This window comes from Ruditapes philippinarum, unplaced genomic scaffold (assembly GCF_026571515.1).
Source record: "Ruditapes philippinarum isolate M1 unplaced genomic scaffold, ASM2657151v2 ctg5380_1_1_1_1, whole genome shotgun sequence".
In the NCBI taxonomy this organism is placed as follows: Eukaryota; Metazoa; Mollusca; class Bivalvia; order Venerida; family Veneridae; genus Ruditapes; species Ruditapes philippinarum.
This window is the reverse complement of record NW_026852001.1, coordinates 270,746-288,986: the sequence shown is the minus strand read 5'-3', so window position 1 is coordinate 288,986 and position 18,241 is coordinate 270,746.

Sequence of the window (18,241 nt, the reverse complement as noted above, 5' to 3'; positions counted from 1 at the left end):
GACTTCGAGACGTTGCCGGTAGAGCTTTGATAAGAGATGTGAAAGTGACAATATCTAGCGATTTGTATGCTTTGTTAGGGCAAGTCGATTGTTATCTGTTTTACCTATGCTCTGTTCACTTGCTCACAGTTGCCCAGAGGGTAAATTTGTCGCCTTTGACCAATGCACGACTATTCATGCTTAGGCGAACAATTTAGTGCCTTAGGACAAATTAACTTTGATCCTTTTTATTAAAATACAAAGCGGTTCAAATATCTTTAAACAATCTCGATAATTATACATACAAGGTAAAAAAAAATCTCCAAGAAAAATGCGCACATTTTAATTTCATTAATTACAAAGGCGGGTTAATTGTCTTTTCGTGGAAAAGAATGCATTTTAAGCCGATTTTAAAACAAGTAATTTGACATAACGACCACTTAACGTTGAGAGAATGATTTCTTTTAAAGACAGTATCTTCTAATGAAGTTTGACACGATTATACAATTAACACAAGCTAACCTAGAGTTGTTTTGTTAGTTTGTTTAAAAATAAACATGAATTAAAACATGCATTTGTAATAAAGTTAATGTTATCATAAAGCAAAAACACAAAAACAGAGAAACTTGTACATTTATTATGACACTGTTTATAATGAAGTAACTGAATAAGTAAGTGATTGAGCAACAATTTTTAAGTCTGTCATAGCAGTCGCCAACTCTTGCTGGCCGTTTCGGCTCTCTAGTGATCTTTAGTTTACTAATTGAATTTTAGTCTTCGAATTTAATAAAGCGTAATCAGTGGCAGATGATTTAGAAAGATTGCTCGAGATAAGAGATTATGATGTTCCCACTTGCGTTGATAATCCTATTACATAGCACGGTCATTTTCCGTCGGCACAATTGCTATTTTCACAGGCCCTCGTTAATGGCAATATATCATGGTAATCAATATATAATCATTATAATATACCATGTTTGATATAAATGGTCTGTAAATATTTACATTCCAGATAATCCTAAGCTTTTCAAAAAAAAATTACAAAGTTAAATCTGAACAGAAGGGAAAACCGTATGACTTCCAAACATAAACTCTAGGATCAAAGAGTTGCGGTGAACGCTTCTGTACCAATAGTTGAACAATACAATTGCTTGAACAAATGTCTGACAAATATTTAACTTTAATAGAAATAATTCAAATTGTAAATGAATTCTTCTAAATACTTTGTTATCGGCGTAAACCACGTTTCACAACAAACGGCATTACTATGATATAAAAACTTGATCAAAGTGGTAAATATTTTAATCTTTCTTCAACAGACACTATTAATTAAAAGGTACTTTGCCTTCTTGAAAACATTTAGTGAAATCTTTAATTCAATTTTATATTCGCACAAAAACACACGAACTTTAAGATTCATATATAATTGAGCATGATACAAAATCGTTTTTGGCTTAAAATAAAATTTCAAACGAGAATAAAACATGCTACTTTTCCATGAGTTATTCCAGGAAAATGTTTTGCTTGATATCAGTTAATTTTTGCGTGCATTTCGTGCACAAAATTGTTTCCTTCAATATCAGAATACTTCAGATTGTACAAATACCTGTAAGGTTTAAAAGGATCATTTTCAAACGCGTAATTTGTTTATAATTTAGATGTCGTACACGTGTGGATCGGTGGCGTTGCCAAAACAATAAATTAGACAGAAACAGAGAAATTACTTATGAATTAGTGTTACTCAAGATAGATTCTCGTAAATATTTTCCAACATCTTTCGGGGGATTTAAGTACCTCAAAGATGCTTTAACTTTGTATTCTATTGCCATAGCAACTGTATTACAGTTAACCAAAATTTCTTAACGGTTACGCTGATTAAAATACAAATACATAAAAATGTACACCTCAACCACGCCTTGTTACTTTAATATATTTTCTTAGTTTTTTAGTTTCGAATTTTATGGTCAGATTTTGTTAGTATACTCACATCAAAGGCATCTTTACGCCATTGCAATTGATAGATGAGCAGACGTTCGGCCCGAAAGTATCACTTCAAACAACTTTCTTGCATATCACAAACAAACAATTGAATGATTTATAGATTGTTAACAGTTCAACGTTTTGACCATTTAGTATACAACGGCAATAACCATGGTAATTTGGTTATGAAAACGATCTTCTCTAAGTCAATTCAAATTCTTGCAACCGTCATCTTATAAGAATGCGTACGAGCGCACGAGCCTACATGCAGAGTATTTTAAATCATATTAAATCGTTGAGATAAGAAAAATGATAAGTCTGGTGCATCAATATCATTTATGATAGAAAACACTGTCTAACAGCACTTGTTACACGAGTTTTTTGTGCTTGTCTTATCAAATCCTATGTAATAATTTCAAGTTTTACATCAATTCTAAGTTAGAACGGATATGCCCACCAACCGGTTAGATATACTTTCTAATTAAGCATAAAGTACGGTATAACACAAAAAATATTGGCATGGACTCGGGCTAATGATATGATAATCTGATATATCTGATATCTCACTGCTTACTACAAGATATAACAAGATTCTACACTCGGCAAAATCAACGTAATATTTACAAAATTGCCCGAACTCTCAGATCGTAGAATTTTAAGATCCGCGTAAATCCAAAGATGGGGCAGTTGGACAAGTTTTACTTGTTTCCGTTCAAAATATCATTATATTAAATACATTATCGGACGACCTATGATGCTATAGCTATCTAGATAAACAAAATACTTCAAGAAACAACAGGGAAGCACTGATATATTGCCTATTTACCGATAACCGTTAGTATGTCAAATTCAGGTAGACTCATCAATGTTTAGAAACTATAAACATAAAACTAAGCATTTTACTGTCTGGGATGAAATTTCTACAAATTGTGAAAATGGCATACATGTACGAATTTGAGAGAACATCTTAAGAAAAATTGAAAATCGTCAAAATTTAAGTTATGAGTTTTATTCAATATTGTAAAACAATAATGTGAACTGGTAAGCGCCACATTGCATAAATGTATCATATGCGAAAAATCGTTTCGGGTGATTTATGATGTAATCTAATGGAAAAAAACAGTAAAAATAAAAATGAAATTCTGATCTACCATATGCAGTATAACCAAGTCTCGGAAACTTAATAAAAAAGTTTGGACTACTAGTCATAATTGTATAATCTGACCGATTTAATGTGTTAAACTTAAGTGACGGTGTTCAAACATCCACTTGAATACGGTAATTCTTGTGCACTTATACTTTGAAAGACAGATTAAGACATACTTGCAAAGTCATTGAAGAACAAATTCTAAAATGTATTTTCATTCCATGTATAACATTAAGTGGCTAGCAATTTGCGGTATTTTCCATAGTACTTCTTTCTATCTCACCGCTCTTGCATGAGACGCTATTACTAAATTCTTTAAAATCATAATAATTATACACGTTTAATAATTAATAGGTGGCTCGTACTAAAATGGTTAAAATGAAAAAAAAGTGAACAGAAAATGAGGGAGAAAAAAGGCATCTTGAAAGAGAGACTTTTAATAGACCTTTACAATACCGTTTTCCTTTTAGACATTTAGGCCGATGGGACAAAAACATTGAAGACTGAAATTAAACAGAATTGGGAACGCCCCCGAACAATATTATTGAAATGGATAGAAGATGCGTAATACTCGGCGCGGCAAAGATGAAAAGATTTATATTGAAATCGCCGACAATAGCTTTTGATTGCATTTACGTGTCTTTGATACGTGTACATATTTAGACATTGATACCGCATACAATTATGGTTGATATCTTCATTAAATAAGCCATATATCATTCCTTCAAATTTCTTTAAATATTTCAACAAAATCTTGTGATAAAATGTCACGTAACCAGTAGCCGAAAATGTAAAGCGCCTCTCCTGGTGTAAACAGAGGGGACGGGTGCGGATTTAAGGTGTTACAATTGCTGGGCAAGATAGTATTGTTAATGAAATATATCCGAGCAAATCTCAAGTTGTCCGAGTTAAATTGCTCAAACCGACTGAAATATTTCTAATTTACAATTTATTGTCAATTATGCAGATTAAGATAAGGTCGTCAGCCGGTTTGATTTCCCGCCATCAAAACTAAACGTCCTTCACATTGATAATATCAGAATGGAACATATTTCATTACTCAGTATGTTTTGAACATGTTCCTTGTTATTACACAAATATGCAGCATAATTGCAAATCAATCTAACATAATATCAACATTTATCAATTTTACTATGTTGGATGGCCTTATTCATTTCCTCTTTAACTCTTTTAGGTTCTACTACTTAGCAAAGTTTTGCTTTGTCAGATTTTAACGCCAGTTTAAAATGCAGAGAACCTGATATCTTGAACCACTTAATTTAATTGCGTTTTAATATCATTTTTCATGTCTTTTTGTCAATTAAACAATCAAATGAATTATCAATTCCATTGTATATCTATTCTGACACATTAATTTTTTCACCCAACGCTTCCGGACAATGCAAGATTCGTTGAAAGATAAATATTAAAGCTGGTAAGAAAGCAGTAAATTAGAACGTTTTATTGAATATATAATCATAAAATACGTCGTAATATAAGTGTCACATATCCTAATTAGATAATGAAAATACAATAAGGTGAAATAATAACTATTTAGAAGAAAATAATCAAGATAATGATATATTTGCTGAAGGCAAGGCTACATTTACGGGAAATAGCTGATGGGCACTAATAAAGAAAACGAGGATTTAGAATTATAATGTTTTATAAAATATTAGCACGGATATGTTTTGATAAATCAAAACATAACTTTATAGACTAAAATATAATTTGTAACTAAGGGAAATTGGCCCTAAACTGCTGGAACCGAAAGGGATTAGTCTTTGTCATCGGTATAGAGGTTGACCAGTCTAACATGTACATCAATTAATTTAGTTCCCTGTATAACATATAATTTCTTTATAACAAAAAGCTTATTATCAGTTCACTTTATTATTATATGGGTTGTCTTCTTTCTTTTATGTCAAATATTGATGAAGACCCCAGAGGTGCAACTCTTGCGACACATTAAGGAACAAGCAGAGTCCCATGTAACCACCTCTACACTTGCTGGATAGCTTCCATAAATGCAAGCGTTCAAATTCAATAGCGGGATATTTTCATATCTATGAATTGAGCATGCCTTTAAACATTCATTTTGTATTAAATGATATCCAAGTATGAAGAACGGTATGTATTATTATAACTTGCAGCTTTCACATCTATTTACTGACAAAAGCCAAGTGATGTGACTAAACCCAGAAAAGTTTGCATGTCACAAGACACGTGCAACTGAAAATACATTCTATGGATTTGTTATGTAATAATTATCATGAGCTTCATTGAAGCATAATAATATCTCTAACATCATCAAGGTTTCCTTCATTTACCTAGGCTCTTTCAAAAAGACCCTGATTTAACAAAAAGACATCTGTGTATAATTCATTTTTCTATCTGTAGATACTTTAAAGTTTAACAAGATACGGGGTTTGAAGTAACTGAATTAATCATTAAGTTCGGATGAATTCGGGATCATGTGAAAAAACAATCATTATACAGGGATTTCCTATCTCCTATCACGTGACCTTATCATTGTTCTGCTAGGAATGATTTCATGAGAATGATGTTGCAGTGAAATTGCATGATCACAATAATTTCTGTTACACATGGCACCAATCTCACCCTATTTATCATTTTTTTCACCACGTAATCTATTTATCACAATCAGATATCTTACCAACATCAAGTTCACCAACACCTTTTACAATAATACATCATCTCTCGAACTTCTATTGTATATCACCTAGCCTAAGATTATCATTTTACAGGAGTAGGAAATCATATCGAGACATGATCAGATACAGTTTCAATAAAACTTTTTTCTCTCTCTCTTTGTTAACTGATGTTTGATTCATAAAACATACATTGTAACAATTCTGTTATAAATGATCTGATGTAGGAAATCATAATTTTCTTCTATTCTACTTCTGTTTTAAATTCCATTAGCACAAAAACTGGCTTGATTTGTCATTAATCTATTGCTATCAAAGTTAGATGTTAGTACTTATTTATCAGATTTTAAACCATTACTTGTACGTATATCTAACCTATATATTTTGTGTAATTTTCTTCTTTTCGCAAAATGTGTTTTCAGCAGAAAGTATTTGCCTAAGAACTATGGTCGCTACTTTTTACAGAGCTATTGTATTTTTGTGATCGGGATGAAACGTTTACCGTATCAGGTCAATATGAAAGATCATTTGACCAATTGTATTTTTGATATTGACCACGATGTTGCTGTTTTAAGTGGTCATTCAGTCTGTTACATGATCCACTTACCATTGTTAATCTAATCATTCAGACCCTCTTCAGCAAATAATATTGTATTAAATATTTAACTTGCTAATAGTTCCCCTTGGGCTACTCCTTAATAAATCCAATACACATGGTAAGAGGACGTCATTATGGCCACAATATTGTATTTGCATGATCAAGTGGATGTCCATTGTTGTCAACAAATTGCATTCTGTTAGAACGGCGGTCCTTCTATAGACAGACACGCGTGCCACAGATTTTGCGTCTTTATTCTTCATTTAACCCGAGATAACCTAGTCAGCCAAATTTACAGCAATCAGACCATCAAATAGACGGATGCCTTCCTTATATTTGTATGGATACAAATGTACAATTGCACGCTAACGTTTTGTTGTTGCTGTTAGTTTTGTTTTACAACATTTTAGATTTATAGGAATGTGTTCGTGCAAATTTGCAACAGACATGTTATTTAAAACCATAAGGATTAAAGTGAGGTTTTGCAAAACACTTACATTTGTCAATAATTTTGATAAAATGGCTGCAAGCGCAAACAAACGTTTAAATTGTTAATTCGTCTTTATTGGCATGTAAGCAATAAATTTGAAATAATTTTCATATAATTTGTCTTATAACGCAATTATTTGAGAAAAGAACATGTACATGTAAGAAATATTTACGTACACATTATTGGAGAGCTATCAATTTAATAAAGTATCAACAATCCCGGGAGAATTGTTTGTATTTTATTTACATCAATTGGAATTAAACCCATTTACTTTAATAGATAGTTCGTGCAAATGAAGTATTGGGCAGTTTTATTTTAAAAAAATAGTGCGGAATTTTATATGAATTAATCCGAACTTTGTGTTAAATTATCTAAAAGTCTCTTGTTTGGACCAAGTCCCATTGCTTTACCACTCAATTAATTGCTACCAGTTTAACATAATTACTTTTGATATGTAGATGACACTCAGGCCGTCTTTCCTTTTCATATAAACTCTTTATTTGTCTATAATCCCTACATCTAAGATTTCATTTATTTGTGTTCCCTACGACTTCACCACTTAGAAGTCTATTCACGCCGTGACAATATTTTCTCAACAACTATTTAAACATATTACACACATAATGTTACTTTTCAAAATATTTTCATTTCGGCTAAACAACTTCAGTGTCGGTTGATCAAATGTCAAAGGCGGGTATTATTACATTAGTAGGTATATATTTGCTAATTCATTCTGTAAGATTAAGAATATCAAATAACAGTTCATTATAAGCTTCTCTACTACCGTCTGAAACAATGACCTCAAGCAATTTAAGTTTCAGTTTCAAGCAGATTTGTTTTTTAAATTTCAAGTTTTCTTCCGCAACATTATTCAGATTAAACAACGATACTGTTTTCCTTCTCTTTTCATCTAAATTGCTTAGTTGTAAAATAAACACTTTGTTTCTTCAAGCTCAAGTTACGTCTATTCCTTTGGGAAAAAAACACCGTGACTTACAATGTATTCATTAAGTACTTTGTTTCATATCAGTAAATTATTTGTTTAATGACAGTTTCGTTCAATTTATATATTAAAACTTTGACCACAATTTTATATATTATTACATGCATACCCTCTGGAATGCTTTATTTTTTGTTTAGTAACATCAATAGTTCTTGAATCTAAATTGGAGCCATGTATCTTACTCAGCAAATATTTTGTTATTTACCGAACTATATTACAGATTCATGCGCCTTAGACATGCTGCTTATAGATGGTGTTATCTCAGATATATCATTGTAAACGATGTGTTTATTATACGTTTTACACTTCATCATGGCTGCATAACAATATTTATCAAATTTTCCTCTTCATTTCTCGGATTCAAGTTGTTGGCCCACCAGTATCGTCTGGTATGAAAAATGTGCCGATACTTCATACGTTGTGTATTTAAATATAATTATATTGTCAAATTAGTGACACGTGATATGATTGGAGTTTAAGCACTAAAATGGATGAGTTATTAGTTACACTCAAATAGATAGTGTTTGCTTTTTTATACTTATATTTTGCAAACAAAATAACAGAACAGAACAGGTTTTTTATTCAAGACTTGAGCAAAGTACACTATTTAAAAACATCTTACATAATGTGCAAATTGTCAATTGTACATGTACATTTAAATAGAAATAGAAATACATAAATATAATGTATAAACATGGGAGCAAAAATTTATAGTAGAAATAAATGTACATTTACCATATTCTATACATAGTAGTATAGAGTGGTCATTTTTGCATGTAGATTCTGTAGATTTTAGTTCAATGAACGAAAGACTATGACTAAGAACTCGATAAATGTTTCATGCTAAATATTTTGACCGCACACAAATTAAATCTCTGGAACAGGCGAACAACATGGGTACCTAAAGATGTCACGCCCTGATAGTGTACATCTATTGTCCCTTTAAGTTGCGAAGAATTGCCCCCAAAACGTCAAATTCTACCACATTTTGAGACATGTATTTAGCTCCAGTCAGTTCTTCAGATGCTGTAGGTCGTTAACTGCTTGAAACCGTAGCAATTATAAATGTATAAATGTCGTGTTGTTTAGTAAACAGTGGAAAGTAAAAATAATCAAGCTCTTATTCTGATTGATAAGCCGGGCAGAGAAAATTTATCTACAAGAATCAAGTAAATGGCTTTAAACGCTCATTATTTACGGTAGTCTGTCAGTGTAAAATAGTTGACTGCAATACATTATTCCATCAAACAGTAGATAAGTATCTAGGGAAATTAGCGTTCACTTGTTTCGGAGAGGGAGTTAAAGCATCTTTCAGATTCCTTAGGCTGATTCTCTAACTATTCTGGTATTTGTTATAGTGAAAGAAGAGGGAGTTTTTACCATTCCTATTGTCAAAGCAAATAAATACAGATCATAGTCTCAAAATTATTGGGCAAAGATGAAATAGATAATTTCATAAGTTAAGCCCGACCATACTCAGATTAAGGAAATAAATCTGAGTTAATTATTTTGTAAATCTTTGTTAATCTTTGTTTAACTGTAAACTATAATTAATTAACACAAGAAGATATTGTAAATAAAAGTATATTGCGTCTGAAAAGATATAGATTGCCGGCGGTGGTGTTGGTAATTTACCCTTTTGAAAGCCACTTTGAATTCACCGGAGCAAAGAAATATAGATTTGTTAGTCTTGGGTGGCTTTATTGGGATGCCCACTGTCCAGTTCTTTCATGTTATAACATTCACCAGAGATATGTGATATGCATGGAATTCAGTATATATACATGTACGTGGATACCATGATAAGAAATATGATTTTTTTACTCGTACAAAACTCATCGAGTCAAATGGTACGAAGCAGGTTGAGCTTTGATTTAGTGCTACATGCTAATTGGGAGTAAATATGTAAATATAGATAAAGCTTGACATCTGACAGCCACAGTTTACAATAGACAGCTGCTTATCTGTGAAAAATCCACCCTGGATTAGAGAAAAAACTTACCGACATACATATGATACGGGAAATTTATCTATCACCACGTTCATTTAGCCGGGAAATTGAACTTGCAAAACATGGCGGCGCAATGCTGAACATAGACGCTGTGGTCAGGACATGAAAACACAACAAGTTTAATCTAACCATGTGTAATAGTAAATTGTCTGTGAAAATGCCAGCAATGCACGACTGATACTGAAGTTTTTGTTTCAGAAAACTCATTCAATTTTACACCCATTTATACCTGTGTTTGAACAAATAAAACAAAACAAAATGGGGGTTGAAGTCATGAATTGTTCCTAGCTAAACAGTGGGTCATAATGGCTTTTTATTTAGGCACAAGTAAGCGTAAGTTGAAAGGCCAAATAATTTTGTTGTTAAATCATAATTTTTTACATATTTAGTGGCAAAATCAATAAATATTCTAGGCAAGATATTTTTACGAAAGGCAATAAACTTTGTTTTGCAGGCTCTTAAAATGTTGTCATTTAAACATATATTTCTAGCGATATGGTATACAAAACTGGATTATTAGGTCCTGTTAAGATCTAGGTAGGCCATAAATGGGGTATATTTATTTTGTACTTTATTACAAAAATAAATATAGAAAGCAATATATAAAATTCATTACTGGCCAGTCCACTCCGCATTTGTTAAAACAGAAAGTAGGGAAGTCTGGCATGATTCCAGACACTGCATTTAGAGTGATAACATTCTCACCGAAAATTATTGGAATGTCTTTATGAAGATATGAAAAAAAGCGGAAAGGTTCCTGCAATATTCTTTGTTGCAATATTTGTTTAGATCAGATTGATTCGCCACAGAACCGGCTGATTTCGTTAGCTGTCGTCTGCTAACAGCTACTTTTTCAGGCATGATTTATTACAAAATGAAAGGAACATTGTGAATTCTGGTCACCGGTCAACGGGCGCAATCTTTCCCTTAAACTAGACAAGGCACACGGCTTTTACGATGATTAATTCCCCTCTAAAAAGGCAGACAGATGCAAGACGGCATAATATATAACGAAAAAACGAAATAAAAAAAATGGTGGATTGATAGCAAGACTTCAATAACACATTAATCATGGCTTAGGGAAGATGAACTTATCTATTGTCGAATTGTTTATGTTTGATTAGAAAATAATAAAACACGTTTAAGTTAAGTGAATACAAAATGATAATGTGCTATAAACGGCACTTCACTGGCATAAATAATTTGTTTCATTTTTTATCATTGTGAATATGATTCATAAATAATTCAAAAGCCTAAGAATTTAGTATTTTTGTAATTTATAGGACATAAATCTAAATGCATGTACAAGATACCGTCACAAGGCAGTCGTTCAATCAAAAGCATGAAAATTTGTAAACTTCGTTCATGCACCATAAAATATTATTCTGGACAGCATAATATTTCATTAATTACGAAAGTGGTGTTTTAAATAAATGTAGACATCAACATTTTGACACATTATTTGACCAAACGCACATGTCCATTCGGTAACTTGACAGTTCTAATACATCACAATGGCGTAAGAAATCTGGCGGGAAACCGAAGTACGCAGTGTATCAATACTCAATAGAAAATAGCACGATGCACCGTATAGACGTAACATATATAACAAATGTTTATACTGCAATAAACAAAAGGCATTTGCAGATCGTTATTTGATTATATAGCAATGATGCGGTGTTTTAAGTGGACATGTTTTCTCTGCAGAGAAACATCAATATCTAGAAACAATGGCGGAAATTGACATTGGTTTATGAACAACTACAATGTATTAAATTCTTGTACTGCCTCTTCAGCTTTAGAGAAAACATGTTGCAGAACATATCGAATTAGTACACAAGTAGTTTAACACATGTTTGGGCGTATTGCTTATCCATTAAGCACATATAACACTTGAACGAAGTCCAGTAATGTTTGTTGCAATGACCGAAAAGGTGTCAGATCACCCCAAAGAGGCCATAAAAGACCAACTCAACATACCATCGACGTTACTAAAATGACATCGATATCCTTGTCCTACTAACGACTATGGTCCAGGGCAAAACATTTTCACTTTTTCGCAAAATTAGATGCCAGAGTAAATCAACTGAATAGCTTTTCTCCCTATGTTGTTTTTTTTTCTTTTGCAAAGTCGCAAATAGAAAGAACATTTGACAATTTCGATGAGATAAATTATGAAGTAATGGTTGGGATATGGAATTAAAGGGGTTCAAGAATTTAAGTCGGAACTTTCACAAACTTCACACAAATCATTATAAAACAGAATTGATCAAGTAAATTAAACTTTACGTCACGCCGGTTGAATTATTTTCTCATTTTACTGAAAATGTCAAATTCATTATTGTGCATATTTTTTAATTTGCAAACAAGATAAGTTGTTTTTTTAAGATGAGTCGAAATTATGTACAGCGGGAAATAAATGTGGACAGGATCGAGGAAATTAACATACAAAATGATAACAAAAATATAAGTTATTCTGTCTTTATTGAGTATAGGATTATAATTATTCACAACATTTATTCAGAATAGCATATGATGAAAGAAAATACGCACCATAAATGTATATTTGAAGGAAAACTTGTGATTCTGGGGAGGTCAGTGGCTAGACAAGTAGCACAGACAGAGGCCTATTCATATGCTTATTAGGAAGATAACTGGCGTGACAAAGGGAAGTCCATTTTTCCCAGCTCTATGTAATTGTTGATTGAAAAGGAATTTGATGAAATAAGAAGCTTGAGATTGCCGCTGAACAACATTGATTTCTATCCAACTATCTAAACCATCGCCACATGCTGATGTATCGAGGCTTTGCAAACATACCACCGACTGGATTACATACGGAAAATATTGTTTTTAGAAATTAATCATAACATTTCTGCCCGAATAGGCTTCCTAGATTACCTTGATAATGGAAAGTTTTTGAAATTTGATTATTTGGAAAGGGTCAACTAATTGACAAGTAACAGCAGACGGTAAATATACGTCACATGGTCATGTCAAATTGACTTACTTCTACTTCCTGAAACGTCTGACGGGAATGTAAGAGAAACTTATATACATGGGAAATAATAAAAAGTAATCTTCATAAGTATACATACCAGCATGGGATTTTTTGTGATGCCTTTAATGAAAACTAAAATAGATTACAAAACTAAATCCTATAATAACGTAAGTTTATAGATATAACGAATTCGATTCCATTTTCTTCAAACAAAACCATATGTGAATAATGTAAACTGTCTGTTTCTTTTTAATGTTTATTTGTTTTTAATACATATACTTAAATAAAAAGGATCACATAGTTTACCTCAAACAAATGTGCTCATGAACGAGTTTTATGAAATACCAAAACATGAGGTTTTCATTCAAAAGAGAGAAAAGTGCGCAGTTTATTTATTATACGTCTGCAAAGTTTTTTTCATTGCATGATATAAGACATAATAAAAGCTTTGGAAATTGACAATTAATGATTCATATATTCCAAAGACGCTCTATTGAATATGCCAGAAAACATGAAAGCATCGAAACGATTGCTAGGTGTAAACAAAAAAGTAAAGATTTTGAAGATGGACCAGTTATCATCCGTGTTTTCGAAAAATAATTTAGTTCAGAAGTCAGGAAACATGAGAGCATCGGAACGATATGGTGCACTCGAGTAATGTTAAGAAATAATTTCTCTATTCATAATTTTATGGGCTAATTACCACAAGAGTGTAGACCTCGAGGCGGATGTCTGTTCTCTCACATACATAGAACAGCGGCATCAACAAAAGACTGGGAGGGTTAGACACCTGACAATGCAGCATAAATTAGATCAAGATGTTGACTTTTTTTCAATTGCTGACCGTGTGTGAAAAGAATTAATGCGACCATATTTTCCATAGACCGTCGAGTGACCCTTCGCCTCCTGTCCGAGCAAACATTTTCTAGATGCGAAAATAACACCCCAAGTCAATTACATGAGCATAAAATTTCACCAGGTCTATAATTTTCATAATCTTTTGAAAAAGGCAAGCCGATGGAATTGTCATTAATAGGAAAGTGTTAAGCACTTTTATTGCCCTTAATTGGGCGGTATAGTGAGTGGAATAGCGGAGCGGACGGGAAATGGCGAAAACGGCAGAATGATTACCGTCGTCTACATCGACATTGTCAACAAAATGGCCTCTTTGAGTAAACATCATACGGTGGGCGTGGCTAGGCAAATAATCTCGTGCAAGCACGAATACTGTCAAAAGTACGCCGGAACAATAGTTAGCGGGAGAGTAAACAAAGATGGACTGTAAGGTTTGAATTGACAGATAAGTGAAGTCCAATCCTAGCCGCTTTAATTGATGTGTCAATTTAGCATGATAGCAGAGCTTGGCAATACAGTTGTCGTCTGAAGCACGCCGCAATTTCTGTGTTTTCTACCCCTAATCTTGTTTCTACAGGCGTCTGCAAGGAAAATAATAATTAAAAACGCATTCTTGGACAAGCATGCGCCTCAAATTCATTGTGCAAAACAAAGAAACATTCATCATATAAATGTCAGAATTTGGCCTCTCTGAAATATTATAGGCGATTTGGGAATCAACCGCTAAACTAATTTAAAACTAAAGCGGTTTTTATGGGTGGGGAATCTTTTGCAACTGTCAGTGACTCTTAAAGTACAGATTAAAGTTCGCTTCAAGAAACCTTCGCATGTACCACTATCAGAATCTAGAAAAGCTGAATTACCACAAATGAATAATAACACCTTTAACAAAAATAAACATTGTCGCGAATGATGTGTTATCAACATCAGAAAAATTCGTGTTTAATCAATTTTATTTGCATTTTGATCATCAACGTATTTTTTTGCAGAGAAATGTATTTTAAGCTATAAACTTGCTCGGTTGCCCTGTCGGCCATATTAAGTGCTTTTATTTTGTTACACAAGTTAGTCAGGTCTTGTAGTTAAAAATGTAACATATTGCCCGAGATCAATTACCTATATAAAAGTAAAGTATGTCACATTTAACTTAATCACAATAAATTATGTGCGCCATGCATGTCAAACTGAAATGTGTGTATCAATTTTGCAACTTTACATCTCAAACTTTGTCACAATCTTATTTACTTTTTCACAATTCATGTCACGATAGTCACAATTCATGTCACGTTTCACAAGGAATTGTCAGAGTGATCTCCATAACAACGATTTATTTTAAAACAAACTTGATTTTATTGAAAAGTTTCAAAATATTTATTTTACCATACTGTAGATTCTTTAATGAACAGATTAAATTATACACTTACAGACCAATCGTCATCGTATGAGTTGTGTTGATGTAATATCTTATATTACATGACAAAACCAACATAATGGGTTTGCGACCAGCATGGATCCAGACCAGCCTGCGCATCCGCGCAGTCTGATCAGGATCCATGCTGTTCGCTTAAAGACCCTATAACAAGTAGAGAAACTGATAGCGAACAGATTGGATCCTGATCAGACTGCGCGGATGCGCAGGCTGGTCTGGCCATTATGTTGGTTTTGTCGTGACGCAGCTCATATATTTTTTATATTTTCAAACCATTCAAATACATTCTCGTACATTTCAGTTGCGAAGGCATTCTGCAAACAGGAAGGTAATCTGCGTAGCAAAGACATGGAATTAAAATTGTAAAAGGACACCATATTGAAATATATAAAAAGGAAAACAAGTGCTGAAAGCTGTAAAGAAAAGCAATTTGGAAGATCTTGATTAATAGTCGTGCACTTCCTCAATTGAATGGTATTTTTTTTGTTTAAATTTTCACTGTCATCGTCAGATACATTAGTTGTATTAGGTGCTAAATAATGCCATTGTATGTAAATCACTTGAAGATGGTGTTAAATTCAGTCCCCTATGGGACACAATTTAACGAGAGTAGAATCTGAAATGTTTTAACACCTAATTCATTTTAAAACAGGAAAACATGTGATGTTTTATGATACATATAGTTCTTGATTAAGTTTGACTTTCAAGTTTAATGACAAGAGTTTTAGTAACTTATCAAGGACACGATATTATTGTTTGTTGTTAGAAGTAAGAAATTTACTATATCTTAAGGAAGCTACGAGTAATAATATTATATAAGTGAATATGTGGCGAGTTGTTAAAGTTACTCAGCGCTGTTAATTCGGAAATTGTCAGAGACTTTGGATTCTTTCATGCCAGGAAGCAATTCAACTAGGGTACGGAAAGCCGGTCGGTCGTTCAATTCAGGTGCTCGCTCGTGTTTGAAAAAAAAAAATGCACGAAGGCGCACTTCTTACGGCTGTGGGTTCGAATACCATCAGGGACTTTGGATTCGTTCATGTTTTTTCCCCAGCTAGCTTACGAAATGGCGGCGGGTTTACTCACGTGCCTGTTCATGTCTGAAATAATGCACACCTGAGGTATTCCTCCACCAGTAATACATTATGCAAAATTCTTGCCATAAATATATATTTTTAATCTTTCTTTCGGTTCATCTTTTTTTCTGTTCTTTAACGTTTACTTGACAGAACAAAACAGAACATAATATTTACTCATTTGTACAAAAATGTACATCGTCCACATATGCATGTATAATTCAAAATTGTTTCTTACGTCGTTCATAATTATCTTACAAAATAGTTTAAATTTGATAAAATATTCTTACAAACTTTTGACAGAATGAAGTTTCCTGGTTGTAAATATGCCAATTTTTAAAGATATTTTTCACCTCATCTCTGTCACAATACAACTAATCACCGTAAAATCGTTATCGGTACATCTCGTTATTATCGCGGTTGTCATCAGAATATCGGTATTATCGTTATTGCATCTTTATTTCATCTTTATTGTTATCGATGAGCCAAGGGCAAAGGGGGTTGGGCATGAATAATGGAATACGTAATAAACATAATTATAACTGGAAAAAGTATATATATTTTGACAATGGCCCATTAAGTCAGTAAGTTATAATATAACACCCTGGGGCATAAAATTATCTTCCAATGACAAAAGTGTTGTTTTTTATCCTCTTTTTGTTGTTGTCATTGTTGTTGTTGTGGTTATTATTATTATTATTATTATCATTATTATTATATTTATTATTATTATCATTATCATCATCATCATCATCATCATCATCATCATCATCATCATCATTAAAATAATAATAATAATAATAATAGTAATAATAATAATAATAATATTATTAATATTATTATTAATAATAATAATAATAATAATAATAATAATAATAAATAATAATATTATATTATTATTATATTATTATTTTTATTATTATTATTATTATTATTATTATTATTGTTGTTGATGTTGTTGTTGTTGGTGTGTGTTGTGGTTACAGTGGCAGCGGTAGCAGTAGTAGGTGTTTGTGGTGGCAAAGGCGTTAGCTTCGGCGGCAGATTGGCGCACATTCTATATTTCTATTTTAACCATCGATATTTATTCAAAACGGAAGTCATAAAGCTCTGTAAGCATCCGTTTTGGTTTAAAGTTTGCTTTATTTTCAAAATCAGAAGTTCAACATTATTATCCAACTTGTGTGTTATAGCCTCTATACACGAACATTTCAAATAAAGAAGGAAATTTTCTGGATAAATTGTATCTCGCAGAAAAGTGCATCGATCAGTAATGCATATTTTGTTGTTTCTTGTTCAATTTCATATTTTAAGTTAGGTTGAAATTTGGAGGAATAGATACGAAATTAAAACAACAATAGTACAAACAATTAGAACTCTATATAGCAAAACTAAGCTTGGGAAAGTAAAAGATATATATCATAAACTTTCTAGAATTAATCTTTTATTTATGATTTATTGAAAGAAAACGTGCATTGCATGACCAGGGTTTGACTTTGAATACTTTCTAAGACAAAAAGGATGAAACCCAAGTCGAAACTTAAGAAGACCTTGTTTAATTAGGTAGTTCTTATGTAATCTCCAAGAATATAAGTAAATTTAGATTCTTACGTGGGTTATCTCGATGGTCGAGTTGAAAAGGTTGTCGAATTAGTTGATACTTACCGTTGTGGGCTCGAACTCCACAAGGTAATTTCGATTTCTTTGTGTAAGGAAGTTACCAAGCTAGCTTGAGGAAGGTCGGTGTTTTTTTAGGTGCTAGCTCGTGCTTGGAATAATTCGCGGAGGGACACACAAGGTTTCGCCGTGTGACCTTAACAGTAGTGAGTTTGATTTTAACCCCGATAAAAGAAATAATTTTATACCATGGAATATAACAATGCTATTTCTACGTGTGGTTAGTTTGTATGAGTTACTTCCCTTGCACCAGATTTTTTTTGTATTTACGAAAAGTCAAGGGGAAGTAACACTGGATGATACTTGGAGAACAATATTTTAAC